Genomic DNA, 7,890 nt, shown 5'->3' on the forward strand with positions numbered 1-7,890 from the left:
ATAGTGTAAAGGTAGTCGGATAAGTTCACCTAGTCGTTAGTTGTGAAACCCGCCCTAGGTTGTGGGTAAGATTTGGTCACTTAATATTCAAGATGGCCAATATTTTCTGTACGAATCCCTTCACAGAATGACTTCAGCTTCGGGCAGTCCAAAAAAGTGTGGAGTGTGATCTCCAATCTGTTTACAGTCCCTCCAACACAAATTTGTATACGCTCCGTTATATTTTGAAACAATAAGAGGAGTCCAAAATATTCTCATTTTTATTTTCCATTTACCGTAATTTTCGGACTATTCAAGCCGCGCCTTTTTCCCTATTGTCGACGCTGCGGGCTTATATAACCGGCGGCTAATCTATGGATTTTTACAGCTAACGGCCAACCACCTTTAACTCTATGGGCTCTATGGCCGGCCGCGGACCCCACCTGTAAGCGGCGGGTTCCAGCAGGGAAAAGCTGGAGGCCGGGAAAAAGATGAGACAGGGTAGCGCGCGCAAAAGTAAATAGTGGAACCGAGAGTGGATATGGCCGCTTGCTGCGGCTTATATTCAGGTGCGGCTTATAGGTCCGAAAAATTACGGTAAATATATTTCCATGAAGGGTTATTTGTTATTTATGTCCCCTTTTCACACCCATCTTCCCACGAGTCGTCGATCATTAATAGCATTCATCTCCATCTCCATTTTTCCTTAAATATCCAAAAGTATTCCCTGACATGCTGTCCTTGCAGACATTTTATATTTGGATACCAGTTTTGTGACGCCTCTTTTCTTTCATATCCTTATAGTAACAAATTCTACGAAGTGGATGTATCGCTAAGTGTTTCCATTCTCTATGTGACATTAAATAATTTCTCTAATTGCAAGTATCGTATAGAAATCATGAGAACCTAAGCCAATTTATCTGTTTTGTATTGTTTAAATGAACAAAAAATGTCACCCTCAAAACATTTGGTCTATTATAATAAGTCCTTCCCGCGCCCAATTCCTAAATCCTGTATCCAGGTTTACCGGGCCTAAAGTCCCCTTCTTGCAATCTCCATCACCCTTGAAATTGTTAGCGGTGCTCCACCTTTTTTTTCCTCACTATTGACCACACCTTTTTGGTGCACTTCATCCATTCAGTCTCTACCCAAAGCTTCCTCTAGCTGTTTTGTCCAAGAAATGGCAGCATCTCAAGGGCATTTAATGGGCATTGATTCCTTCTCTAATTCCAACCAGTCGTCTCCCATTTGTGTAAGCCATTTCAACCATACCCAGAATTGTGCTGGCCCAGTAGTACAACTTCAAATTGGAAGATGGATGCCCCTTCATTCTTTGAATATGTTAACAGCTTAATTTAATCCTAGGCTTCTTCTTTTGCCATATAAATGTGGAAAGTCAACTTGTCTATCATTTTAAAGACAGAGACTGGGAAATTAGGAGGGGAAGAGACTGAAACAGGTATAATAATCTGGGAAGTATATTCATTGCTTACAGTGTCAATTCTACCAAATAATGAATGTGGGAGAATCTCCCATCTAGCCATAGCTAAGGGTTTCTGAGTAGACTATTATTATCATACATCATAAGTCAATCACATTGTTGAACTGTGAAGTTTTTGGAGTGATAATGATCCCAGATACCTGAAGCCTTGTGCTGACCATTTAAATGAAACCTCCTTTTCTAATTGAGATGGGCTCAATCACTTCCTAACATCAATACTCTCCGATTGTGGATTCAATTAACTTTATACCCTGACACTTCACCAAACTCATCCAGGCAACCCCATAAGGGTTGGAATTGAGGTAGGAGGATCACTAATATATAAATATCACATCGTCCGCGTACCAACGATAGTTTGTGTGTTCCTCACCCTCTGATATTTCCAATGGATCTAGGGTTCTCCCTTATCTTTTCGCCAGTGGCTCTATACTAATCGCAAAATAGCATGCGGAGAGGCGAAATCCATCCTGTCGGTCCCTCTGTATAATTAAAAATTTTGTTCAGATGTAACCATTAACGCGGACCCTTGACACCCGATCGAATTCAGAGTGGGCGTCAACAACATAATCTCTGACAAACCATGTTCGACCAGTGAAGTATGAACTTCTACCATCTAACGGAGATACAGGGCGTCCACCATTCAATAAAGTCAGGCATCAACATTTTTGTCAGCCCCGGAAAGCATACAACCTAAGCCTGTTATAGGCGCAAGTGGCGAGAACTAGCCTCAACTAGTAACTCCGTAGTAAACCCACATAGCGTCCTCTATAGATCACAATGCACGCTGAACGGCTCTTGAGCCTAAAAAAAAAACTTTTGGCGCTCGACAGCTGAAATGTGGCGAGATCTAGAATTAGTTACATGTGCTCATCTCAGCGCTCTGTTCCTCGCGATTCATGTATTTGTGTCACGATATTTGTCTGTTGAATGTTGGACATGCACGCAGCTTGCTGAGCGCCTGCACACATTTCAACGGAGCTCTAGCCGAGGACCTGATCTGACAAAATAACAAGAGTTGAATATCTCATCGAACGTTTGCGTCCGAGCACAATGTCTGCGCTTCTAGCGCTCCTGCCCTCTCTCGCTCTACTACTGTGTTTGCGACGCCTATGCGTCGCGAATCACCTGAGTCCTGTGTATTGACTCTTCGCTCGTCTGAACCTCGGTCAGCACAGGGCTAAGGAGTGATAGACAGCGGAGAGTTCATCCTGGCGCGTCCTTACTTCCCAGCGAGAGACCCGGAGTCCGACATACCCGAATACTCTCGACCAGCCACTTTCTTCACTCGTGTGGCTCTTAACAACAACACAGGACACTGGCGCAGTCAATAGCCTAACTTCCTGCCAAGAATATGAGAGGGTGCCGGTGGGTTGTGGGTTTGGAGGCGCGGCGTCCAGGTGTGTCTCGAGACCGTGCTCGAGCTACCATCCTGTGCCCAATGTAGGCCCTAGTTGCCCTGTCGCGACTATCATGACGCCTGGTCCTTTACGCGACCGATCAACCCTCAGTCCAGCCAGGCACATCTGCACCCTACCTCCACTGTACACACCAGGAGTAGTAAAGGTGCTCGGAGTCTATAAATCTCGCTTCCTGCTGATGAATAACTCTGGAATGTAGAGTAAATATCTGACTGCAATCATCCTCTGCTAGCTTCTGTATCTTTGCGACCTGAGATACCAACACTTTCACACAGGCGTTAGATGGAATGCGCTTTTATCTAAGGGGATTTGGCCGGAGATGATGACTGGAATATCAGAGCATGCGCAGCGAGCGCAGGAGCATGGAGCCGTCAGTAGCAGTTGAGCTGGGTGAAAGACAATGGTCCTAGAGCGGCCGCTGAGTCTGAGGACCACCGGCAGTAAGTGGGAGGATCATGATCCCTTGCAGAACTTGTTCGTGCTGCCCCACACGAGCCCTTGGGAAAAGCCGCTTAAACCGCATCCGTGGGGTCCAACGCTTTGGCAGATCATCCTGTTAAGCTAGAATATATTGGACTCCAAAGCAAAAGACTAGAGAGAGATGGATCAAGAAACTAAAACTTTATGTAAAGCAAGGGACAGAATAAACGTAGTGGGAGGCAAGGAAGCGGCGGCACGGAGACGTCAGGCCAAGGAGCAAAAAACCAAGCAAAAAATCCATAGGGACGAGGCGAGCAGCGAGACACACCGAGGTCCAAAACACAAAAGGAAATCATGGCAGGGAAGGGCATGAGGACCCAGCCTTTAATCCACAGGTGACAGAGGTGAGTGGAAACAGGTGGCTCGTCCGGCTTACGGGAGGAGCCCAGCCAACTCCCTGTCACACAGCCAGCCTGCAGAGGAAAACAGAGAAGGGAAGGGAGACAGGAAAAAACACAAAAAGACACACAACAAACCAAAACTAAACAGGAATCATAACATCAAAACGACGATATTAACGATTATTTTCAGATCAGGTCTGAAATTATTTGCGTCACAAGCAGCTCCATGTCCAACATCAACAGACAATATCCAGACACAAAACATGAACACAACAACAAACTGTAACCATAACAGACACAATCAGTGAGAGAAAAGCTGCTCAAAGAGCCCTTCCAGCGTGCATCTGATTCTGGGATCAGACTCTGTATTTACTGCGAGGATGACGAAGACAAGGAGTGCTCAATTCCAGTCTGACTTTATGGAATGGTGGGACCCTGTTATCCCGATTAGATGTAAGCAGTTATATTCAAACTGTTCAGAACATGGTTTGGGTCAGAGATGATGTTGTTGGACGCCTCACTCTGAATCTCCGATCCGGTGTCAAGGTAGTTAATGGTCTAACAGCATCTACAATTAAATTATACAGAGGACCAGACCAGGGAATCGCCTCTCTCCCACTGCATTTGCGATTAAGGATAAGCCACTGGCAGAAAAGATAAGGGAGAACCCTAGAATCCATGGAAGTATCAGAGGGGTGGGAGGAACCACACAAACTATCGTGTACCGTACGATGTGATATTATATATTAGTGATCCTCTAACCTCAATTCCACCCGATGGAGTTGCCTGGATAGTTTGGTGAAGTTGTCAGGGTATAAAGTTAATGAATCCAAATCGGAAGCTATGATGTTAGTGGGTGATTGGCCATCTCAATTAGACAAGGAGGTTTCATTTAAATGGTCAGCACAAGGTCTTCAGGTATCTGGGAATCATTATCACTCCAAAAACTTCACAGTTATACAAGGCAAATTATGGAAGATTAATAACGGAAATAAAATTATATATGGCTAGATGGGAGATTCTCCCACATTCATTATTTGGTAGAATTGACATTGTAAGAATGAATATACTTCCCAGATTATTATATCTGTTTCAGTCTCTCCCCCTCTATGTTCCAGTCTCTGTCTTTAAAATGATAGACAAGTTGATTTCCACATTTATATGGCAAAAGAAGAAGCCTAGGATTAAATTGAAGCTGTTAACATATTCAAAGAATGAAGGAGGCCTCAATCTTCCCAATTTGAAGTTGCACTACTGGGCAGCACAATTGTGTGGTATGGTTGAATGGCTTACACAAAATGGGGAGACGACTTGGTTGGAATTAGAGAAGGAATCATGCCCATTAATGCCTCTTGAGATGCTGCCATTTCTGGGACAAAAGAGCTGGAGGAAGCTTGGGGTAGAGAATGAATGGATGAAGTGCACCCAAAAAGTGTGGTCAATAGTGAGAAAAAAAGTGGAAGCACCGCTAACAATTTCAAGGGTGATGGAGATTGCAAAGAATGGGGACTATAGGCCAAGTAAACTGGATACAGGATTTAGGAATTGGGCGCGGAAAGGACTTATTATAATAGACCAAATGTTTGAGGGTGACATTTTTTGTTCATTTAAACAATTACAAGATAAATTTGGCTTAGGTTCTCATGATTTCTATAGATACTTGCAATTGAGAAATTATTTAATGTCACATAGAGAATGGAACACACTTAAGCGAACACCCACTTCCGTAGAATTGTTACTAATAAGGATTATGAAAGAAAAGAGTGTCACAAAACTGGCATCACAAATATACAAATGTCTGCAAGGACACATGTCAGGGAATACTTTGGATATAAAGGAAAAATGGGAGATGGAGATGAATGTTATTATTGATGACGACTCGTGGGAAGATGGGTGTGAAAGGGGACATAAAATAACAAATAGCCCTTCATGGAAATAATTTACCGTAATTTTCGGACTATAAGCCGCACCTGAATATAAGCCGCAGCAGCGGCATACCACTCTCGGTTCCACTTTTACTTTTGCGCGCTACCTGTCTCACTCTTTTCCGGCCTCCAGCTTTTCCTGCTGGAACCCGCCGCTTAAAGGTGGGGGTCCGCGGACCGGCCATAGAGCCCATAGAGTTAAAGGTGTTGGCCGTTAGCTGTAAAAATCCATAGATTAGCCGCACCGTTATATAAGCCGCAGCGTCGACAAATAGGGAAAAAGGCGCGGCTTATAGTCCGAAAATTACGGTAATTGGAAAATAAAAATGAGATATTTTAGGACTCCTCTTATTGTTTCAAAATATAACGGAGCGTTAACAAAGTTGTGTTGGAGGGACTGTAAACAGATTGGAGATCACACTCACATTTTTTGGGACTGCCCGAAGCTGAAGTCATTCTGGGAAGGGATTCGTACAGAAATATTGGCCATCTTGAATATTAATTTACCACTAGACGCACGATATTACATTTTAGGAGTAATCCCAGAAGGGGCTATGGATAAGACAAAGGGTTATTTACTGCATATCCTTCTCTTGGTTGCAAGAAAGATGATAACGATATCTTGGCTTAAACCACTGCCACCCACCCTACGTCAGTGGCTACTGATGGTGTTCTCAATGGAAAAAATAACAGCAAGACTCCAGATGAAGTCGGATGGGTTTGTAAATAAATGGACTCCTGTAATTGATCATTTTGGGCTACAATTGTGAAAAGGTGCTGTAACGATATAAGGTTGGACTTGAACAAAACTAAGTCTAGTTTATTTAAATGTATTTGTGTGTTGCCGATTCAATATTCTCTCATTCCTTTTGTTTGGATGTAACTTTTAAGATACCATGATGTATAATTATGATTTTATAAGAACTGGGAAAGAGCTGGCTGCTGTCAGACGATCAGCTGTGCAGCGTCATCACAAACGGACGTCGCTTCACGTGACGCTCCGGAGGAAAGGACGTCCCATTGCTCTTAAAACTAATTTCCCTGCTTCTCGTGGTTTCCTTGCGTCCCTCCATGCTTCCCTGGTGGGAGGGACTAGTGACAGGGAAACGGCGCAAGTGAGGGACGCAAGGAATCCATTTAACCGAAGTGGAGAAAAGGCCCACAGCCACAGAAACAAGCGAACGATGGCTTCCCACATCTTCCATTTTGTGGTGTTGTGTCGCATTGAAGATGGACTGTCACGGACTGTTTTAAGCAGCGTCGCTCCGCCCGCAAAAAGCCGATACGATTCGCCCTTAAACTGCGTTACTAGATACTACCCAGTCCTTAAACTGTAATGGAGACGCGACATAAAGTGAGCCAGTCCATAAACGAGCGAGCAGTCCTAACGAGTGAGGCCAGTTCATAACGAGCGAGGGCCGTGTAGTGGTAACTGCCATAAGGCCCTGACACACCAAGCACGTCACCAGAGGACTCACGACGCCGGCTGTTGCGTCCGTGGTTCTCCTGCGTGCTTGTGCCGTTGGTGTCGCACGGGGAACACACCGCAAAAGGACTTCAGTGCGTGAGTTGGCAATAACTCTCCTTACCAGCAGGGGCGGATAGTGTGTATTTCATTATTCAAAAAGAGGCAACAACCGAAGACCCAGAGAAGAAGAACAGGCTGCCGTGATTTAAACAAACAATTACGAGAAGCGAGAGTCCCTCCGCTTCCGGAGCCTCCATGGGACCGGGAAAATTATACATTTTGAAGTCAGATGGAGAGAGGAAAGTTATCTTTTGATCCGTTTGATCTTATGCTCTACGAATGACACATATGTAATGTTGTCAATCTGAAACAATCATTTCCATGTAACCAAAAAGTCACAGTTTTTGTCGTAAAAACTGTTGAACTATAGACTAGTAATCATGTTAATCTCTAGAAAGGACAAAACTGCATGCATCGGGGTGGTAATGCCGCCCCTCGCGCAGTGACACAGTGATGTCATAGCGATTTAATTGCTCTAAGACTGGCTTGCGACTCGCGACAATCGCAAAGAAGAACACGATCTAGCAATTAAAGCGCCAAGATAGAGAGAAGACTGATTGTATTCCCTCACCATAAATATAAGAGATTGCCTCATAGAATTCACTTTTCAAGATGCCTGTGCTGCTTTGTACCAGCGTTGTAATCACAAAAAGCATTTACCACTGCTCGTATCGCTTCCCGTCGTATGAAAGGGACCAGGAGTCTTGTTGCACCAGCC

The sequence above is a fragment of the Notothenia coriiceps genome, unplaced genomic scaffold, assembly GCF_000735185.1.
Source record: "Notothenia coriiceps isolate Sejong01 unplaced genomic scaffold, NC01 NC01_scaffold00014991, whole genome shotgun sequence".
Taxonomy (NCBI): Eukaryota; Metazoa; Chordata; class Actinopteri; order Perciformes; family Nototheniidae; genus Notothenia; species Notothenia coriiceps.